We start from the raw sequence: 23,069 nt of genomic DNA on the forward strand, positions 1-23,069 counted from the left end.
TGCTGAGCACAGACTGATTAACGAGGCATTAAGTCAGTTAATTCTTTCATTTTTAAATAAAGTATTAACATGGTTTTGGTGACGGCCGATTTGCATTTTAAGTAAAGGAGATGGCTTATGTAAGCAGGATGTTTTTTTAAACAGTTTGCAGTGTTTGGTAGGTTTAGTTGTCGATCTTAAATTGTAAAGTTTAAAGAACTTAAGTTGCTGAATCTGTTCGCTTGAGGTTGTTATTGCAAAGGCCAGATAGGTTAACTTGTTTAAAGATGAAGGTTGTAAATGAATATGAAGAGTATGCAAGCCATGTTCAGAACAAGTTTGTAAACTTTGTGTTTTCTTTAGAAGTGATTTTCTTGTTACAAAACAATGCTGGATTTACTTACCGACAGGTGGCTTTGCCAATGCTGTGACTTGGTACCTGAGTGTTAGCTCAGTGATTCTTACAATAAAGTGGGCTAGGGCTTGAGGAAGGTGGGAATCGTGTCCTCTAGAAATGTCACGTTATTTCATTACCTCCAACTTAATTTTTCAGCACTTTCTAAATTTCAGATATGGTGGACTGGAGTATTTCTCAGTCACCACCATAGCAGTATGTAAGACCAAGGCCAAAGGGAAAAAAAATCACTGAAATCCTTTGCTTTAGAAGTGGATTTGAATGCTGAAGTGGCTCTTTTACTTCTGTGTTGTATTGACAAGAGCATCAACATAGGATTTCTATTTTGAAGAGATGCTTTTGAGTCCTGAGGCCATCCATAAAAAGATTTTTCATGAAATCCTTTCATGTAAGAACTCAAGAGGATTCATTAATACCGCTTTAATTTCCCATTTGTGGGGTATGGCATTAACAGAGGACCTGTTACTGCAGTGTGGCCTTCCTGGAGAGGTGGCTGCTGAATTTTCATAGATATGTTGTGGTCCTTAGGGATAGACAGGTACTATCTAACACTATTATCAGTTTGTGGTATCATACCTTTTAGGAATCTTTGTCTTTGATTTATGCTGTTGAGAGTTGATGTGCCCTTGAAGGGCATGTCGGTATTTCTGGTAGATGTTGTATTTGCCTTGCGAATTACAGAGGACCTTCTGACTCTAAATATGTGCTTGTTTGACATCACTGTTGCTTGGATGACAATGCATAGGGTGGTGCTTTTTGTGCACATGCTGTATTAAGCAGTCCACTTGAGAGGGTCTGTTTTAACATACCACCTGGAGATCTGGAGGCTCCTTTCCTCTCTTCCTGGGGCACATTAACAGCTTTTGAGTTATACTAAAGCTATTTCTTACGGCATGTCAGAGTAAGTGGTGTAGTTTGGGGCATGTGTAGGGAGAAGCAAGACACAGGCTTCCAGGAGAGGCTGTTCCTGGGAACACTTAAGAATTGTGTAGGACTTGTACAGTAAACACAAGTACTCCAGGTTTATCTTGGCACCCTATCCAGCTGTGTATCTTTTGTGTGAAAGGCCATTATTCATGTTCCCAGAGGCCAGAGTGAGATAGAGAAGTTTATTGCTTGCAGATGGTGCTTCACGTGCAGAAGTATGTGCTTTCTGCTTGTACAGATTCATGACTTAACATCATACATAGCTTGGCTGTAGCTTCTATTGTGCTAACACAAATCTGAGGCTGGAGTCCTTGTTTTCTACTGGTCCTTTTTTGAGAGCTTACTTTGATATTAGGTAGACCAAATAAAAGTCGTGTTTAGCAGATTAGTTGTCACAATAAAGGAACCACAATTTACTGAAGTAATTCAGTCCTGCCTTTTGAAATAGGACTGAAAGAGTAAGTGAGAATAGAAAGTGGTCTTTGCTGAGCCATGAAAACCTCATTTTCCTTCTATCATACATACACTTTGAACTAAATACTGCACTTGTGATTTTACATGGAAGGAGAATCTGCACAAAGAGTAGTTAAAATAATGTTGATGTAACTACAACAGATATTTGGTGATATTAAGTTAGTAGTTTCTTCTAACTTGAGTGCTGTAACAGTTTGACTAGAGATTTTTAAATTTCTCTGATCAACAATGAAATGGATAAATTTTCAATTTGTTCTGTAGTACTTCCTTCTGAGAATTATAGGCCATGTGTAACATGTATCTAAAGATAACAGCTTGAAAGACCTCTTTTTATGCCTCTGTGGTGTTACCACTGTGATATCCAAGTTCTAGCATAATCAGATATGCCAGGACTTAGCATTAGATTTGGTTCAACTTGTTATTTTGGTAACGGAATTAAACCAGTACAAACTTAACACCATTGCATTGTAATACTAAAATTATCCCGCTATATCAGTGAGTAGTTCTTCATTGACACTGATGGTGTTGTGCTACATTTCCTTTCTCTTTGTTATATTGAAAAATAATGTGGGTTTATGATAATTTTTAAAACCTATGACTGCTGATCTGAGTGAGCATAAGTAATGTGTTTAAAAGGATCTGTCTGCTTGTACAGTTTTCTCCTGTATCCCCCCACTCTCCCTGGAAAAATTCAGAGATGTAGTCTCCAGAATGCCTTACACTTTAACATGAAAACAGAGTTGATGTGTAGTCCATTATCCACAGAGACTTCAGGTCTGTATGATGCTAGGTCCTGTCATTGTATATGTACTAAATGTGTATTGTTTCATAAAACTATTTAACCTGAGGAAGTGATTAAGTTAGTACTTCTACTGGGAACACTACTAATGCAGTGCAAGTTAAGTAGACGTTGTAGGGCTGAAGAAGTTGGGGGTTGTGGCTTTTCTCCTCAGCCTTACTTGTCTACTTCTAATTCTTGCTGTTCGGTGTATACTTGAAAATTTTAAGAGCATCACCTTGGAAAGTGTATTTATTTTTTTTCCCTTTTAAAAAGGGTAGCAATATTCTTCTGTTTTGGCTACCCCCTTCCACTTGTAAGTTATGATGTCCTTCTTGCCAATTATTCCTCCCTCTACCATAGCTGTTGTAGAATTGGCTTTACAAGCAAACTGAAGCTTTCTCTCTCATGTTCAATACAGAAAAGATAACACTCTGTCTGAGAAACTTTACAAATTGTGCCAACAGGTCGTTGTTCGTGCAAAAGCGGCTTAAATCCCTTGTATATCCTCTTGTGTGTGATATTTTTTTTTTTTTGCACTTATGACCATGTTGAAGTGTAGGGCTAACAGCAGTGCCACAGCTTTCCTGATAATAGTACAGGTGAGAAATCAATAATGATGAGGGAATGATCAAACCAAAAAATAAGGTGATTTATGTTGGGAATATCTGGTATAACCTAAGCACATAGGTTGCCATAGATTTTTGTGAAGCTGCATGATTAGGAAACCTGCCTAACTAATATTTGGGTTAGTGTCTAGCTAGTAGAGCATTCAATTTTAGACACTTGGTAATCGGAATTGTTGTAGTCTCACTCCAAATTCCTATCATTCATCTGTCTATTTTAAACGTGTCTCTTGTGGAGTAGTTCTAAAATTACCCACTGTTTTGACCTGACAGTAACAGGAATATATGAACAACTCCTGCTGCCATTCAGGCGGTGCATGGCTGCTTGTACCATTCAACTGAGATGATGCTTCTGCATGGAAGAATGGGGCATTTAAAACAATATGCTGACTCTTACTGTATATTTGACCTTTCCATAGCAGTAACTGACAGGGTTTCAGTGCACCATTGCAGTGCAGAGAGCACAACTTGTTACATCAGATTTTCAGAGCCTCTCACTGAAATTCATGTGTTAAAATCTTGCTCTCTGTATAGACCCTGCTTTGCATGCCCTCACTCAGCTTGTCTGGCTGAGCTTATTGCTCTCTCAGAATATGATTTTTTTGTAGAATGGTTTGCACAAGGGAATACAACATTTAACAGTTGTGGTGGGTTGACCCTGGCTGGGTGCCAGGTGCCCACCAAAGTGGCTCTGTCACTCCCCTCCTCAGCTGGCAGGGGAGAGAAAATGCAACAAGAAGGCTGGTGGGTCGAGGTGAGGGCAGGGAGAGATCAGTCAGGGGTAAAACAGACTCAACTTGGGGAAATTAGTTTAATTTTATTACCATCAGAAAAAAAAACCACTTCCCCCCCTTCTTCCCAGCCTTAACTTTATTCCCCCATTTCTCTACCTTCTCCCCGCAAGCAGCATAGGGGAATAGGGGTTACAGTTCAGTTAATCACACGTTATTTCTGCAGCTCCCTCCTCCTCACACTCTTCCTCTGCTCCAGTGTAAGCTTCCCATGGGGTGGCAGCCTCCTTTGGCCATCCGTCTGCTCTGGTGTGGGGTCCTCCCCGGGCTGAAGGGGACAGCCTCCATCACCATGGTCATCAGTACAGGCTGCAGGGGAACCTCTGCTCTGCCTCCTGGAGCACCTCCTGCCCCTCCTTCTGCGCTGACCTTGGTGTCTTCAGGGCTCTTTCTCTCACGTAGCCTCACCTCTTCTCAGCTGGTGCAGATTTTTTTTTTTCCACCTTGTTAATATGCTATCACAGAGGTGCTACCACTGTTGATGATTAGCTCAGCCTTGGCCAGCGGTGGGTCTGTCTTGGAGCCAGCTGGCATTGACTCCATTAGACAAGGGGGAAGCTTCTGGCATCTTCTTACAGAAGCCACCCCTGTAGACCCCCTGCTACCAAAAGCTATAAACCAACTACAACAGTGAAACTCAGGGAGGGGGCATTACAGTTTAATTCAGTAATAGTCGCTGTTTTGTCAGATTGTAAATTGTGCCATTAGGATGAAATAAGTTGGAAACACTGAGGTTTTAATGCGGATAAAATAAACCTTTGCTTTTTAAAGAACATGGAAATGAAGAGGGATCTGAAAGAGCTATGGCACCATGTATTGGTAGAGAAGGGCATAGTTAGGGTTACTGAAAAGATAGTATGTGGGAGGCAATGGAAGGGGGCAGTTTTTCAGTTTGTAACGTAAGAAACACAGCCCTAGTTCCTCTTTGTTCCTTTTCAATTTTCAGACTAATTATTTTTCCTCTGTGCATGAACAGATTTGCATCTTTGCAGCTGCTGTAGCAGCTAGGTAAGGAAAGACAAGTTCCCTCACCTTCTAGGCATAAAATGGTACTTCACAAATTCCAGATAACGTCTTTAGTTTTGCTGCCTCTATCTTGCAGAACTGCTGTATCATTAGAACTTCAGCTTTTTTGTTATCCCCCATACAACCCAAACCTCCCATATTTTTACAATCTCTTTACAGTTCCAATCTAAGTGTTAGTGGTGAGTGAGTTTTTTGTCACTCAATGATTTGGATGATTTATCAAAGGTTTAAAAAAAAAAAATCTGTTCAGTGTTAGGTGTGTATTCTGTGAGTTGTGAACTAAAAGACTTCAAAATCATTTGTTTGCTAACAGACAGTGCTATGCAGATACTGTATGGTAGATAGTCCAGTTGCCTAGCAATAACATTAACAGTCATGAGTGTTTATAAAGCAAATACAATATGATATGGTCAACAAGGTATGTGGTGCTTTTTGTATTACTTAAGTGTCCTGATAACTGTTGGAAAACATTTATTAGGATTACACATGAGCAAGCACCTGACACTTAAGAGCAACAACTTTGAGTGAGTAGATCTGATAAATGATGTGCTTGTGTTTTTTAATCTAAAACCCCACAACTTAAAACAAGTGGTGAACATGATGATTTTCCAAACACATTGGCTTTGAACTTTGAAATGTTATTTTCGTGGCTTTGATAAATACTCTTGGAATGGCTTTGGATGTTCAGTCTGGAAATACTAAGGGTAATAGGTTATGTGATTAAAAGGCTCGTTTCTGTGCACACAGTGAAGCCTTCAGGCAGAGCGGCAAACTGAGGAACCCTGGTAACCTTGTCAGAGAAACAAGCCCCCTGACCTGGCTCCTGCCAGGTCTGTCACTGGAGATCATCAGCCCCCAGGGACCTGGGTGACAGATAATTGATGAGTAAATGGAGAGGCAATGTGCGGTCAGCTTGCAGATTGGGAAGAGGGGTTAGAGTCACTGTAGGACTTAATATGGGCTGCAGGGAAGAACATGTTGGGATTGCACATGGCAGCATGGGATGCTTAGGGGAGGGACCAAGGTTGGGGAAAGGGAGGGATCAGGGTGATTTTGGGGGAAGGAACAACTGTGGGGAAAATAGAGGGACAGAGGGCTAAAGTGGGCTGGTTGCCTGTAAGCAGGTGGCTGGACAGTATATTTGGCCATGTCCTGTCCTCCTCGGTGCAGTCTGCCAGGCCTGTCTCCTCATTAAACTGTTACCCAAGAAAACAGAAATAGAGGCTACCTACCGTGTGTGTCTACAGGGGTCTCCGTCCCAGCAGCTAGAGTCAGATGCCATGGATGACAAGGGCTCACGTGGCTGAGTCAACTGAGGGTGCATGCATTGGTGTTGATCACTAGGGTCTGTGAAGCAGGATGAGCCAGGGAGTAGGAAAAGAGACTTGAGTGTGGCTGTAAAGCCCAGGCAAAACACATGTGCATCTGTATGCGACAGCTAGAGGGGTTGGCTGCTGGAGGAGCCTAAGAGTCCAGGCCAGCTGCTGGGGAGACTCTGGGGTCTGGCTGAGACCCCTGTTTGTGTGTGTATCTGTGCATGAAGTAATTAACCAGGGGCGAGAAGCTCTGGCAACCAGCTGCTGTGTAGACCAAGAGTCCAAGGCCAGATCCTAGAGGGATCTGTAGTGGATGTGTTTATGTGTTTGCAAGGGGGTCTGAGTGCTAGCAGCTGGAGTGTGGCCACAGGGGCTTGTGTGCCATGTGGTGGCAGCTGGGCAGACCTAGAGTCTGGGAACAGCTGCTGGGGAGACTTCAGAGCGAGCCCAAGGCCAGTTACAGCGGTATCCATATTCTCTGTGTGTGCACATCTGTACGTATTCTCCTAATGGATTTTCACCCTGATCAGAGAGAAGCAGAAGGAGGTTGTTGGTGCTGCTTGTGTTTACCTAACTGCTGAGTTTGTGTTGACTTGTGTGGCCAGCCGTGTATGTGTGCGCTGTGCATGTGTTTTTACGTGTGTGCCTATAGGGACTGCATGCTCAGCCTTGCTGCTGGGCTGGACCTTGGGGCAGGGAGTTCGGGTTGTGTTGCTTCTGTTGGGCTGATGGATTTGGCAGCTATTAGTAAAGGGAGGTGGGTCTGAGAATAGATGCTGAGTCTCTGAAAAAATCTCTCCTTATTAAAGCTCAAACTGAACATCTAGAGATCATTTACTATAGGAGATAATTGATTCTGGTTTTCAGATGTACTGTGCTGATGAAAAGCATGAGAAACTTAATAGTGTAAGGAATAATGGAAAATTACTTTAAAGATTTACAGAAAGTCAGAAGTCCAAGGTTACATCATTTATAACCTTGAACATACGTAATTTGGAACTTAAAATTTTGTTTAAAATACAACTTTAAGTGGGCGTATGGTGTTTGACAGTGTTGTTCCCCAGCTAGACTTCTACTAAGTGAATTTTCAGACTGTTAATGAAATCTTTCTGGTAGCATATTGCAATTTCTTTATTATTATTCTTATACTTTGTTTTTAGACTACTTAGGCAAAATTCAGGGTCCTGAATTTGACCTTGAAGCCTTCTCCCCCCATGCATCCCCTAGAGAAAAAAACCACAAACAGCATGTAATTAAGTGGGATAGCCCTCTATTTTGATATAGTGGAGGTTGCGAATTGTATTAAACCTGTAATAAGTTTCTCCATAATGATGTAAAAACTTCAGATGAACAAAAGCCATCATTCATAAAACCTTCTAGATGCTTAAACTGCTCTGTAGTACTTTGTCAAATGTTATGTAAGTTGACAGCTTTTAAAGAAATTAGGGAGTTTTAAAGAAATTTAGTGAATTCTCTCAGCTACCTTTTTGAGTGGGGGGAATAACCACCAGACCAAAAAAAAAAAAAAAAAAAAAAAAAAAGCAAGCTCACAGGGAAAGTGGGAAAACTACTTGCAGTAAGCATGTGAATAAATGTTTGGTGCTGTTGTGCTCTGTGGAGCCCCAGATATTTTGCTGCAAGGCTGTTTCAAAATGTCAGAGGCACTGTGTAAATAGGTTCCTGTTGGACTCAGCCATATCCTTGTACCCAGTATAGATAGACCTTTTTCAATTTCTAAAATATGGTCAGACCTCTGGAGGAGCTCACATTAGACACTCAGCATCATTCTAAGGTCTCCTCTATTTTAAAGCAACTGATGTAGGGGGAAAATGAGGAAATTTGCTTCATGTGTACGTACTGCTAAAAAATCTGAATGGCTTATGCTATTTTAAGGAACGGTATGTAGCCTAGTAGCTGAAGACTGATGTAACACACTAGAAAGGAGAGTTAAAGGTCTCTGATATCTTAATGTGCAATGTGGAACAAATAAGTCAATGCAATATATAAAAGCTGAGAGAGTTACTGAATCTGGAAAGAACTGATTTCAAGTACAATCTGTAGGGTGGAATGCTTGCCTCATGAAGATGGAAGGAAGAGTCCTTTGCTGAATTTAAGATAAAGATTTAGACTGAGTTTTTGAAACTACAGAGAACTAACTGCCTCATATTTAATAAAAGAAAAAACCCAGATAGTAATTTCAGCAGAGGAGTCTTCTGGAAAGAATGTGTTATGCAAACCAGGTTTCCAAGGAGTCTGTAGACAAAACAGACTTTAAGACATGATATGCAAAATTGTGTTCTAGTGCAATTATGGGGGGGTGTATGTATTATCAATAAACCACTGCTAAGGATTAGATGAACCTTGGAAAAAAGCTTTTTGTGAGTGTTCAGAAAAAAGATTGAGTCAGCCTTGTGTGACACCAATGTATTGGAAACAAGATTTTGTAGTTCAGGTGACGTGTAAAGTTCTGGATCTGGCCTTTGAATATGGGTCAGATCTTTGAAAGCTGTGGGAAGGTCTCAGTTCTGGATAACAATGAACTAATGAAATAAATCTGGTACCCAATTTCAGGTTTTGTTTGCTGAGGATTTTAGTGGGCACGTGCCCTTTCAGTCTTTGTACATTCTTCCACTGTGGATACATGGTGCTTTTTTATTTTTGTATTGTTTCCTGGCTTGCTTAGCAGGTGACTTGCTGAGATGACTCCTACTCCTACTCATTGTTGGCAATTGAACACTGTGGCTCCATTATAGGATTAAATCTTTGATTTAAGTCATTAGCTTCATCCTCTTTGACCACTAAGTACTGAAATAAATGTTTTCCATTTTATATTGTTAGCTTCTACAAGATACAACTTGACTTCTAAAGCATGTTAGTATTTAATCATAATAAAAAAAGGGTAGCTCCCTTACCTGAATTCTTAGATAAGGATGTTTTTTGTCTATGTAGTGTCTGCTTACTGATTACTCACTTCAAAATGCAAAACACTGGAGTATGGGAACAATTGTCTGCAATGATTCTGGATTCAGTTTCATGATAATATTTTCCCTTTTACTTGTTAACATACTTGCATGCCTATTCCTGCCTTCACTGATCTTATAAAAGCTATCGGTTCTTTCCTAGTCTTGCTTGCCAAAAAGTCTTAAGCTAAATTAGTTGATGAAAATGTCTCTATTCTGCTCATGCTGAGTCAGAAGTGTTTATTTAAAGATGATGAATTTAGTAATCATCAAACCATGTTTAAATCATCAGGAATGCTAATTATAGATAGGCTAACCTATATTTCTGAAATACTTAATGACTTGAAGCCCAGATCCTTCTTGCTTAAGTTAATAAATGCCTTTGTTTCAGTTGGAAATGGGTGACACTGTAATTCACAGAAAACAAAAGTAGTAATTATCTAGATGAAAACATGAAACTTGTATCCCATGATACTGGGGGGGGGCGGGGGGGGGGGGAGGAGAAGCTGAATGAGTTGTCTTTTCTGTGTTCTTTAGGGTGAGGAAGGAATAAAAATCTTTTAGATGCTTTATGCTGTATACATAATTCTAACTATCTTGTGTTGATGCTTTCCTTTGTTTTGGAATGTGTTGAATATAGGTCTGCCTTTCCGAGTTTACTAACTTTTTTCTTAATTCTCATGTTTTCTGTTGGCATTTTTATTAACTAATATTTGAGGATCATACTGTTGATTAGGGCTAGTGTCAATTTGAGGAAGAAAACAAGTCTTTCATTTAGCTTAATAATTTATTCAACATTTTAATTTCCGGTATTTATTTATAGTGGTAGTATCCATCACTAGAGTAACTTTCTTTAAAATCACTGCATCTCAGATTTAGCTTTCAATGGAATGAAAAGTTGTCTTCTGTGTGCAGACAGGGAGATACAGTTACTGAGGTAAAGCTTGAGTCTAAATTGTAGTAATTTAATTTTTGTCTATTACATGTGGTGAGGAAATATCCAGATTGTTGTCTGCCCTTTGTTAATCTGGAAGTTCCTTTTCTTAATGATTGTGAAATGTAATAACAGTGTAATGGTCTTGCATACTGATGTGAAGTGCAGCGCTATTTTGCTGAAAATAGAACCCTCTTGTATTTTCAGAGATGAAAATGCCATTGTTTCTGGTTTTGCTTTTAAAATTAATGGAAACCTGGGTACTCCCTAGTAAGAATCTATGAAAAAAGGGAAGAAGGTGAAAGACTGTTACTGTCTGATTTAGGTGAAGAACCTGTCCTGTTGTGCATGGTCTGCTTTCAGAAACCGGTCACCAGTTCTACAGAAAAGTCCTGTTTAATTACAGATCAGTTGAAAAACAGTTCAGTGCAGCTAACATGAAGCATTTGAACTTAATGGACTCTTACATGTTATGCTAACTGGTGATAAATTTAATGCAGAGCAGGCAGGTACGATTACTTTTAAATTACTGTTAGTAAGTCTTTATTCACTGTGTTTATGAACATTCTTACATTAAATTTTAAATAGAAATAATGAGTCTGATGGGCTCTACTGGTACAAACAAGGCCTTAAGTATACTTTATGTTTGAAAGTGAATTGTAAAATAAGGTGTTCCACTGTAGACAAAATGGATGTCTTTTATGGGTGAGGGAATTCTTTTATTGCTGCCATGACTTAAGTTATTTTTCCAGTAACAATAGAATTACAGCAGCTTCAGGAGAGATGGTATAGATGGCATGTGAGATCAAATAATGCTAAATCTGCAAAATCAATATTTCCCACAAATGCTATGGGAAATTCTATGTGTTAATGAAGAAAGATTCAATATGGCACTCTTGCTGATGAGAGACAGAGTTACTCAATTGCCAGAGATGACATTATATGTCTTGCTGCACCTCCTCTTTCCCTGCTAACCTACCTCTTGAAGTTTAGTTTTAGTATGGGTGCATATAAAGGTAAGACCATCTTAAGATGTTTGAAGCTTCTGAGAGCTTTGGCAAAGTGATTGTGAATGGTGACTCCTCTGAAAAGAATGAGTTTATCAGAGGTTTCTTTAAAACCTTCCAAGACTCAAGGATCAAATATGCACACATTTTTCTGATACCAAGTGTGAGCCTTCTCCTTCAATGTTGGGAAAAAAAAAAGGATTTTTATCTTGATGATGGGAAAAACTCAACTCCTAGCACGTATTATCTAATTCTCTTCAGTGAGTTCCTGTTGTGTTAAATTACCCATAGTGTTTTGTTTTGGGTTGGTTTTTTTTTGCTGTGACCTGAATCTCAAAACTTTTCTGACAGCAGGGGATTGTCACCTCATTAAACTTCTGTATGGCTTTGGAGCCGGGACAGTCAGTGTTTGAGAACAAATGAGTCTGAGCATCAGAAGAATGTTTTGTGCCTGTGTAGAGACCCAGTTTGTAACTGCCAAGTTTAGGCAACTGCTTATCTTTGGGCTATTCTTAACTTCAGCAAACATGTATTGCAAACATTTCTAGCATGTCTCTAACCTTGCTGTTAGAGCTCAGTCTGGATTGCAACTTCTAGCATAAAAAAGGAAAATTCCGTTATAACTTTGACTGTCAAGTTTTTGAAACAGTAGAAATGTCAGTTTTTAACTCCTAGAAGCTATAGGAGTACATTTGCTGAAGTATGTGGTTACTATTGGCAGCCAGTGCAGGCAGGAGTGCTTGGGATTCAAAGTAACTGGGTCTTAATAGACTTCAAAAATACTTTAAATTTTAGTTGTGTAACACAGACATTTTAAGAATGATGTTAAATAGGATGATACAAGGTTAAGATATGTCTCCAGTTCATTTACATAGTTTTAATGCTTCACATACCCTCCTTTATTTTTTTTCACAGAACTATAGGTGTTGGCAGCATTCATTTTTACATCTCTTAATCTCAGTGTTTCTGTTCTCATTTTCTGCTTTATTTTGCTTTTGAGTTCCAGAAGTGACTGTAGAGAGCAGTACCCACTGAGTTACGAATCAAATACATATCTGTGCACTTCAATGAACTGTTAATAGCGGTTTAATTCGGGCAGCATTCATCTAAACATTTGGACTGAAACAGTGGTTCAGAGTGATACACTATGAAGGAAATAGTCCCAGGATATGCAGGTGTTGAACTTTGTAGAAGTGGTCATTTTGAGTGAACATTCATATATTTGGACAGCACCGAAGCATATAAAACTCATGCAGATTAATAGGCAGGTTTTTAACGTAAAATTAAGATGAAAATATCCTAATTTTTGCCTGCCTTTTTTTAATACTACCTATAGCTTCCTGTTAAATAGACTTGGCATTTTTATGATGGATTCTACTTAGTCTGAAATCTTCAGAGCATTAACGTTTTGGATGAGTCTCTTAAGGCTGTTTATAGATAAGATCTCTCTTGCCAGTTTGAATATAGCCTTCTTTCAATGCTGTCTGCATTCTGGATTGTGACATCATACCTAATTACAACATAATTGTTTGTGACCGTTGTTTTTAAGTATGTAATTGGATCTTACTAGCATGATCTGGTGGTACAGTTACACTCTCTTGAGTTCTTGAGGTTTTTGGGTGCTTTGGAGCTAGAACTTAGTTGTATTTACATTTGCAAGGCAAGCAATCAGGGCTTCATCTGGGACAGTGCTATAAACCAGTTGTCTTCTGTGTTGACTGACCTATTTGGTCCTCCTTTCACTGCCACTTGTATACTTCCCCCTCCCTCCCCTCCCCCTCTAGGCATTTCTGAAAAGGTTTCATGTACTGAGTTTCTTGCTCTTATCAGATGCTGCCTTGTTTAGCCTACCGGCAGAAGACTGAGGGAATGTGACTTTTTTTCTTTTAAAACATCCATGAGGAAGAAGAGCCAATTTATACTTTTATACTTATTTTTCAGGCTAGTGTGATTTCTTAGCTTAAAATATTGCAAGAAAATGCGTGTGACATACTAAAGGCTACTGCTGTTGGAGAGCTGAGATTCTGGTTTGGCCTCAAACCAGGAGTGCAGAAGCCAAATAGCTGAAGTAATTTTTAAAATACAGCTTAATATAAGGTATGTTCTGAGGAGTTGCCTGCTGTACTTTTGGAATGGTACTTTAGATGAGCCAGACAGTTTTTCCTGGTTCTCATCCTAGAGCTGTAATATTTTGGGAACTGATTGATGGTTCTTCTGATGCTCTATTCTTTTCCTTTCTGCTGTTTCAGAAAGTAACTTGTTCTGTTGTAGTTGGGGGTGGGGGATCACAAATGCTGTCCTTTGCTTGATCTGAATTGCAAGGTTCATATGAAGACTGCACGTTTTTTGTTTACTGCTCTTTAGCATTCCTAAGGCTGAGTCTTTCAGATGGCACCTACCAACTTGTGGTAGTCTGTCAGGGTAGTAGTGTTTACGAACTTTGAGCTCTGTCTATTCTTGCTCATTTCCTTTAGAAGGCAACCTGATAAAATTTTGAAGCTAGCCGTCACTTATGGTGAGGTTGGTCTAGGTGAAAGCCAAAGAAGCCTTCCGATCTAATTTTTTCTATTATTCTCTGTGGTTGGTAACATCTGTGTTATACCTCACTAAGTGGTTTCGAAGGCTTCCATTTTAGCTACTTTTCTTGATTGCTTTTTCCTTTTTATTGGGCCTGCCGTGTAATTACTTGTTCCCATACTTTGAAGGTATAAACTTCCAGTTCTCTAACTTGTAGAACTCATGACAAAAGATAGTAGGTCTGTTAAGGATACTTGCTGGGCAGTATTCTTCCTGTGCATCCTGATCAAGGTCAGTTTTCAGAGAATTTTCTCATAATTTCATGCAAAGTAGACAGTAGAAAGAACTCATCTCCTTAAAGTAACCAGGAAGACTAAGGCAATTCACTGAAATAATTGAATAAAACATTGCATTGATAATTAAAAATATAAATATGGTTTTGATCAGCAAACTCATGGAGTCTACGTGCAGTATTGAAACTACAGTAGTAGGCAAAACTCTAGCTTGGCACAGTAACAAAAGACTCAGACTTGTGTCAAATCCTGTTATGACAGTTGATTCATTGTTAAATTTGGACGTGTAGACTGCATAAAATGCCTGTTTTTCATTGAGTTCACAATCTTGCAGGCACATCTTTTTCTGCAAAATACAATGTTCCAGTGCACAGCAAAGGGGAGGGTGAGGTGGAGGAGCACAAAGAAGGCAAGGTTTAATCCCATCCCTTTTTTGTGATTACCTCTGCCATGTCTTCAGTCACTTGGATTTCTGAGCATATGGATCTTCAGGAGAAGTGAGTTGGAGTGATTGTTTGAGGTGATCCCAGATCTTTTTTGATGATGATGTCTTGTTTTACAAGCTTTCATGCTGCTGGGCTAAGTAAACTAACAATAGTTTCCATTAATGCTTGACCTGGCAATGTGTATGTTCTGCCTCTTCAGAGGGAAGGCCAACATTACTAACAAAACAGTGCCGACATCACTTTTATACTAGTGATGCTTTTGGCAGTTGAAGAACAAGTCTTTGCCATGTTGGCTGATGCTCTGTTAAAATAAACAGACAGAAAAAAACAAGGAAGGAAAAAACCAAAAGCCAATACCTTCAAGTGTTTGGATGTTCATAGAAAGGAAAAACACGGAATTACGTACCAGTACTGAAAATGATGCACTGTGGAGTACTTTTTTTTTTTCCCCGCATCCCATTTTTCATGAAGAGACTTTTTTTAAAAAAAAGACAAGATCTGATTTTTAAAAGTATATTCTAGCAGTAAAAAGTCTTGGAGATTAAGGCTCTCTAAAATCAGTGTGTTCTGACATACCAGCCTCACAGGTGTGTCTATGAATGCACATGCATACACACACGTGTTATTTTCTTAAGCAAGACTCAGCAAGGACCCATTCCTTCCTTGTAGTATCCCTGGGAATAGTGGCAGGGTTCAAGTGCACAGCCTCTTGCTCCTCTAGTATTTGCTCAGAGGTAACTGCCAGTGAGCAAAGCTAGACTGGGTTGCGGGGGAGAGTTCAATGACCCTTTGGCATCTTTGGCTAGACCAACTTTTCGGAGTATTTTTTTCCCCTGTCATACGCTGCTAGGCTGGCACAAAGGGTGAGGTTCTCTTCTCAATAAAGCTCCAAGGCTGTGGGCCTGTGTGTGTTGTGGGTAATCTAATGACCACCCAGCAGTGGAAAGTAGTAAGTTTAGGGAAGTTTTCAGGAAGACACCGGAGGGAATCTAGCAATCCAATTAATGCAAGGAATACTTTGATCTGAGAAGTGACATTGGCTTTACAGTGGGGAAAGATGAAGGATTTTTAAATAATAATGTCAATTTGGTGTTTTGGAAGGGGGAGGGGGGGAAGGGTCTCTTAGACATTATGCCTCCATAAACTGAAATGCTGTCTTTTTTTCCTTTCTCATCCAGCGTGGATGTTCTGGTGTGACACCCGTAACTTGCTACCCTTGCCTGTGGCTTTGTTGCTGGTGAGAGAGGACCGAGGGGAGGGCGGGTGTTGTTGTAGCTTGACTTGAGCTGGCAAGCGGGGTGTGCTGCAGTCTGTGCTGCGGCGTCCTGGAGGTTCACTGTCCCGAGAAAAACCTGGTGTGCCGGGAGCCTGCTGCAGGTCACCGTCTCTCCGTACCCCGTTCAGTAGCGGGCTCCAGCGGTCAAAGCCCGGCTGGCTGCGTGTAGCTGGAGCGCGGGGTGGGGGGCGATGTGTCTGGGCTGCTCCTGCCTTTAAAAATTTTACTCGGAGGGAAAACCGATACCGGGTTTGGCCCTGAGCTCTTCTTAGACCTGAAAGTGTAGTAAGTGACTGATGGGTGCCTTGGGGAAGGGGCCGGCTGGCAGGGCTGGTGCTGCATCCCGGGGGCACCCCCTTTCTCAGGGCAGTCGGTGGGGCTGGGAGCGGCCCAAGGCGGAGGTCTGCGGTCTCAGCTTCTCTCTAGGAGCCGGTCCCCGTGGGCTCCCCCTCGGCACGTTCTTCATGCCTTGACTCCGCAGTAAGAGAAGATTACTAGGGGAGGATATAAAAGCAGGTAGGAGGTGCGCGGCCCGGGCCTGGGGGGATGCGCACAGCTGGGGACAGATGTGCCCACGGTCCCGGTGTCCCATCTCGGGGCTGGGCCCGGCTGCCCGCCTCTCGCTGCGAGCCGGCCTTTGTGTGCGGCGCTTCCCAGTGCTGTCCGGTTACAGCCAGCCTCAGTGCAGGAACGGCGTACTCGTGTGTCTGTACCCGTAGCCACCATCTCTGTAACGGCGGGCGAAGCCGGCCCCTTGTGCCGCGGTTTTCGGGCTGTTTTCAGGGGCACGAATCTGTTTTCTGGAGGAACGACGGAGGGCCTGAGCCGCTGCTTCCCCTTTTATTGGCGCATCTCACGTTTAGGGTTGGTTAGTTTGTTTGTTTTTTTCCCAGCAGGTTTTTCAGCGGCGGTCCGAGCGGCTCGGAGCCCGGAGGTCCCCGCAGAGGGTCTCTCCGCGGGGGGTGGGGGCTGTGGGGGCGCCGGGCGCGCCGAGCCGAGCGGCCGGACCCTGCCGCGCTGCCGGCCCCACAGCGCTCCCTAGCGGTCGCGGCGGGGCGCGGGCGGGCCGGGCTCTCCCCGCGGCTCCGGGCGGGCTGCGTGTCCCTCTCATTCCCCCCCGCCGCCGCAAAACCTGCACCGCTACGGAAGGGTGGGGGGCGGCCGCCCCTGCCCGGTTCGGGGGGGGGGGGGGGGCGGGCGGTGCGGGCGGTGCCGCCGGCGGCGGGCAGCGCGGCCTGGCGCTGGCAGCGGCCACCAGGTGGCGGGGCAGAGTCACCGCGGGCAGCAGGCGGCGGGGGCACGGGCACGGCCCGGGGCCGCGCGGCGCTGAGCTGTGGCGAGCGGGCTCAGTAGCCGTGTCCCGCGCAAGCACTGCCTCTCTTCGGGCAGCATCCTCGGGAGTCGGGGGAAAGTGGCCGCCGCAGGTTGAGGTTTTTCATAGTGGAAGCTTAAAACTCCGGAGTGCGGCTTCAGCAGAGTATCCGAGGGAAGATCTTGCGGAGGGCGAGAAGGTCGAGTCCTCGTTGCCTTGACAGTGGTGATGGGAGTTCAGTATGGACGGTGCTGAGTGAGCAAAGTGGGCAGAATACGAGGAATTTGCACAATTTGGGGTCCTCATTTCCCCTATGAGGCGTTAAAGTTCTGAACAGTTGATTTGGATTTTTACTCTTAAGGAGCTTGTTTTGCTAGAAGCAGGGTTCTGACTGCACGCAGTTTGATAGCCAGTGAAAACCAGAACTGCTTTGGTCAAGAACAGCTCGTGCCTGCGTGTACTGGTAGTTACAAACAGCTGGATCTACATCTGACCAAACCTAACAGGGTTAGCGGGGACTGGGTCAGGGGAAGGGGCGCTGCTGCCCTGCTATAATCAACAAGGATGCAGACTCTGCTGGCATATGGCAGCTGTGAAATGGTACTGAGCTAGGCAGAGCTTGCCACTGACCTTATGTATGGGCTTCCACGGGGGGATTGATGGAAGTAGCTAATAGCATTAAGGTTGCTTTTTCTGGCACCAAGTCTGCCTGTTTTGCTTTTATCTATGATGGTGAATATCTCGCTATGGATTGATTCTGCAGATTTCTGGTTTGGGGTTTCCTATTTCATTTCTAAGTTAAAAGCTGAATAGAAAATGTTTAGAGCTAGGCTTCTGGGGACAAGTTGTCATCAGGGGCTTGCCTGATCTCTGCAAGCCAGCTGTGTACCTCTGACTAGAGGAGTGACTTGCTTCTCCAAGCCCACAGGCTCCACGGGAGGGAAGCATTAGAGGGAAAGGCAGAAAAAGCTTCAAAGCTGCCAGGACTGGGTTACATTCAGCTGAGGCTGCAGTGTCGGTAATGTAGTGCACTGGAACAGAGTTTGCTCAGGTACAGTGCACTCAAGGCATTCTTAATTGTTGTGGTTGAGTAACTCTGAAATTGTGAGATGCTTGGGAGGAAAATATCTGGTCTATACCTGTACTTACACTTTGTATTTTTCTTGTTTAACTTTCTAGTTGTGAATAGGGAGCTTCTTCTGTCTTAGCGTGACTGTAGAAGTTAATCCTATGTATAAGGATCCCTCTGGGGGCAGGGTTGGTGTGGGTGATGTTGAGCCTTCCTGCAGCAAGACTGAGGACTTTCTGGTTATGCAAGCATTGTGCTGTCCTGATTCCTATTTTTTTTTTCTTTTGTGTAGCGTGCTGTATGGGAAGTTTAAAAATATGCGTGACCTCTTTGGTTTCACTTGAACAATACGTACATGGTCAAATGATAGTGTTTTTGTTGTTTTGGATTTCTTTAAAAAGCTGCATTGCTATTTTAGGCATCTATTTCTAGTGCTGATATCAGGTGGCAGTTTCATAAGTAGGTGCAAAAGCGAAGAAAACCAGAAAAAGTTGGTTTTGTGGGTTTAGAGGAGTGTTTGTAGCAAAAATGGATAATTTCTTTCGTGCTTGTTGTATGGAGATACACAAGTGTGTTATAAGTAGTTGAGTTATGACACAATAGTGGCCTTGAAGAAAAAAGCAGCCACTTAACGTGAATGAAGGGAGTTTGAAGTCACCATGAGTAACCACTTGCTTTAAAAACAAAGATGTGCTATGCGGAATGCCTTTTAATTCTAGTAAAAACTTACTTTCATCCATGAACTGCAATTTGAGACTGAAAACTCTGACTTTCTTCTAATTCAAGTTGGCAAGAAAATAGAGACAAATGATAAAACAGAATTAAGACATTGTTCCAATTTCTTCAGATACCTTTGCTGTGCAGTTGAACAAAGGTTCAGGTTCCTCAGAAATCATAATCTAGCTACTCTTCTTAAGACCAGTAGGAATTTCTGGGGTTTGAGCGCTTTTTAGGAGCTGTTGAACGAAACATAAAAATATCTGAATCTAAAATCATTTTAGGGTTAGTCTGTGCAGTTCCAGGTAATAGATAATGATTTTTTTTCTCCAGTAGTTTTTTTTTTTCTTCCCCTCGTTACCTTTGGCTTTGTTAAAGGTGCTGTATTGATCTTTTGTGTGTTCTGTGGATCTCATCTTTTCTTCCAGTGTGGTGTGCTAGAAGAAAATTTATTTCCATTCTCTATAGAGGCAGCCGTAGGTCCGATGAATTATGCATGCTTGATAGCCATTGCCTTCATCTACACATTTTGCACTTCCCTCATGCTTGGAAGTTGATTGCCAACTGTATTTTTTTGTGTTGGGGGTGGAGTGGGTGGGGAAGGGAGAACACCTGACAGATTTACTGTTTGCTAGTTTATTAAAGCAAAGGGAGATGTGTGAGAAAGGACAGAGAGAAGAATACAGGAGAAGTGCGGAAGGGCGATTGGATGCACTTAGAAGCCAAGAGAACAAAGCAGAGGAACAGAAAAGGTGCTACCAAGTTCCTTCACAGTAAGGGAACTGAGGAGTTTGAGTAATCCTGTGAAGTCAGAGTGCCGTTAGGTGCTGTGCCTAATGCCTTTTAGCTACCAGAATTCTCTTAGTCCATTGAATTGATTCTTTTGTTTATTTTGTGTGTGTGTGTGTGGGGGGAGGTTGGTTGGTTTAATAGCTTCCCTTTTAGAGTTTGGCTTAATGCTGGCCACTGGAAGAAACTGCTTTATGAGAGGGAAGGACATTTACAGAGGCTAACCTTAGTGCAGGAGGTTCGTTGTGTTGGGCCGCTTCTGTGATTAGTGGAGAGAAAGGCAGGGACTGAGCCTTAGGCTGGGTGCTATCCTCTAGACGTCTGATCTTTCCTAACGCTAAAGAGAACTCTGAGAAAGACCATATCCAATATGTACATTACTTTCAGTACTATTACAAGCAGAGTTTTCTTCTTTTTAACCACTTGCTTATCTTGAAGGGTTCATTTCAATGGACCAAACGCTGTCACAGGTGACAAATTCATGACTTAACCGTATTTTTTATTAAGCAAAGTAATTGGCTAATGCTATATCTGTGTCAACACCTCTTTGCTCCAAGGCACAAATGATTCAGTCACTTCTCAAATAAACTTCAAGTAACAAGTTAAATGTTAATTGTACTTGCTGTTGTATGTCTCAATATGGTAGCTTTGATTATAATTTAGTTCTGGTTTTTTTTTTTTCTGATGTTCTTTCTGCCTGCCTGCTTATCTTCTTCGGAATGTGGTTCTTCAACTGTTCTGATAAACTTCTGACACAAGTAAATACAGTCTGTTTGTGTATCTATTTACTGAGCATGCCCTCTGCTTGGCAGTTTGCAAAGAGTCTTGAATCAGACACGCCACACAAGTAACTGTAGACTGGGAAAGGGAACTCCTACTGCTGTGATGGTTGTCATTAGAGAACACAATTAGCCAGGAAAGTGGCCTAAATATTATCTTCCTTATCTGCTTTTCTTATTCCTTCCCTGACTTTAACAACAGAATATCCAGATAGACAATAAGGACAAAATTGCATGTTTGGGGGTTGTGGGGTTTTTTGCTAGTATTTCCTGTCTGGTGTTTTCTGCAAGACCTTATCGTGATAGTGAATTTGGTGGGTGGGTGTATCTAAGGAAGGGGAAAGCTGCCTTCCCTCTCTGCCGGTCGCTCTTTTCTGCCTTCACTTACATTGTTCATGTGGTGTAGCAGGTAATAGTTTTTGGTTTTCCATCAGATCCAGTACAAAAGAGAAGGCAAGAACTTGTGGGCAGGATGAAGTAGGAGGCAATTAGTTGGAGCCCATTGTGAAATACAATAGTGGAATATGTGTAATGGAGTGAGAGGAAAAGAACGTTATTTAACTTGACATGTTAGCTGTGTTTGTGCTTTTTATTAAAACCTGTGAAATTCAGTTGTTGAGTGGAAGGCCTGTTGCCATGAATGCCTGAGCAGGTTTGAATCTTTGGACTTAGATCAGTATGTATGTACCAGTAGGGGTCACCACAAATGTTTAATGCGATATTGAACTGGTCACTGAAGGAGAAAGTAATAAACTTTGATTATCTTCCTTCTTCCCTGGGCATCTTGGAAAGAAGAACTCTTAGTTCTTATAACTTGATAAATTGATATTCAGAAGCCAGAATTACAGAGACTTTTTGGAATACGCTTGGAGCTCATCTTCCTTACTTCTGATACATCTTTCAGTGAATGATATGAAGCATTAGCTGTTATTAACAACAGCTGAAATGCAGATAGGTCAATAAACTAGTTTTGTGTCTGTCCTCCCCACTCAAAACACCTCCTTGCTCTCTCTTCCTCACTGTTCTCTGAAGAGGATTGAAAATAGCACTGTATTGTTTGGAGCTCACACAGAGTGCTGCTGTCCTAAAAAATCCTCATGCTTGCTGTGACAGTCAGTTGTGATTGTGGAAACACAGGTGTAGGCTGATTTTTTGCTTTTAACCACTGCACTGTGTAACCCATCTCCACTGAAGGGCAGCTGCCTTACTGGTTAAGCCAAGGGCTGCTGGTTCGGTACAGAACTGCAATGCTCCTAACAGGAGAATTTGCATGGCTTTTGTGTGGCTACAGAATGCACACTGCACAGTTCAGGGCTGTGTGAGTTGCTTTGGAAGGAGCTACTCTAGCACTGCCAGCTTAACCCTTTTCAGTGGGGTAAGCTGAGCCACGTAACTATCTTGGCTAATGTAACTTTTACCTCTGGTACTTTAGGTTAAAGTATTTCTCTAGTACATTGTATTTGAAGCGTGAATTAAGAAGGGAGTCGTTACAGGCTGGAAGTTTTTGCTCACATACGTGAAGGTGAGAGATTGAGAGTCTGAAACTTCTGATTTTTTTTTCTCCCTTTTTTCCTCTTTTTCCAAAAGCTGTCGTCATAAGACAGTGATGTCATGGTATTGGGTTATGAATCGAAGTGCTGTTGTTCCAAGGGAGGTGGCAGGCCTTTTGCAGCTGCTCATTGTAGGTTTAATTTGTTAATCCTTTCCTTTGTATAGTTTGTTTTGGATTTTGGGTTTTTTTTTAGAAAAATCTGGCATTTCCAGAAACGCTCTGTTTTTCAGATGTTGTATTAAATGTACCAAAAAAATAACATCTGCTGTTACCTTTCGTTTGGGTATTTTTAGCCCATAATTCCTTTATCCTCTTCACTCCCTCATGCGGTTTCTGACCCTTCGGTCTTTATTGCCTTGCTCTGCTTGCTGTTTTCTCTGACTATTTCTCCCTGTTCCTTCCCTGCTTTCACTTGCCTTTTTATTTCTGTTCTCTTCTTATCTCTTTTAGTTCAGTGACGTGTTTTTTGATTTTTCAAATCTGTACTTGGATTGTTTTCCTATGATTCTGTTACTAAATATTTAATTTCATGATAAATACATTTCTCAGTCTCGTTAATAATAGCATGTATAAAAATAATATCTCTTCCTCTGTGAGATGCAGTAATAATCTTCCAAACCTCTATTTTGGTCTCCCAAGTAATTTCAGTAGCTTTTACTTACCTGATTAGAGCAATTAATTTCAAGAAAATGATAATTACTGGTTGCGGAACTGAAGTCCCAATCTCTGGTTTAGAAGAGAGGCGTTTCAGCACATCTTGCAACTTTGTCACATTCTGTACTCCTTACTGATAAGGTAAGAAATGAAAATACATTCAGTCTCTGAAGAAAATGCTTTGTCAGAAGCAGCTAATTTCAGAATTGCTTGCTGTTGTCACATAGCCAGATAAGAAAATTGAAGGTTGTGACTGTCAGTCTTTTCTGAAATAAAACATTGCTGAACACAATCAATCTAGAAGAATACAAAAATAAATACAGGGTAAGAGCTGTGTAAGACTTAAATGTTCACAGTAAAAATAATCAAGTATAGGATTAGTGCTGTCTTCCAGTGCCTGTTAAAGGAACTAATACTTAATGTTGGGGTGTT

At 41.7% G+C, this 23,069-nt stretch overlaps 1 protein-coding gene across 2 annotated transcripts in view; it reads left to right on the forward strand.

The window, feature by feature from the left end:
• TSC22D1 (TSC22 domain family member 1) overlaps positions 1 to 23,069 on the forward strand; it is a 95,797-nt gene that overhangs the window by 49,457 nt on the left and 23,271 nt on the right. The window contains exon 1 of one of the 2 annotated variants that reach the window (XM_056327600.1): positions 17,257 to 17,276. The exons of the other annotated variant lie outside the window; for it this stretch is intronic. The gene's annotated coding sequence lies outside the window, so the exon portion shown is untranslated. Of the gene's footprint in view, positions 1 to 17,256; positions 17,277 to 23,069 lie in introns of those variants that run through there. 2 annotated transcript variants of the gene reach the window in all.

Source organism: Falco biarmicus, chromosome 2, assembly GCF_023638135.1.
Source record: "Falco biarmicus isolate bFalBia1 chromosome 2, bFalBia1.pri, whole genome shotgun sequence".
NCBI classification, from domain to species: Eukaryota; Metazoa; Chordata; class Aves; order Falconiformes; family Falconidae; genus Falco; species Falco biarmicus.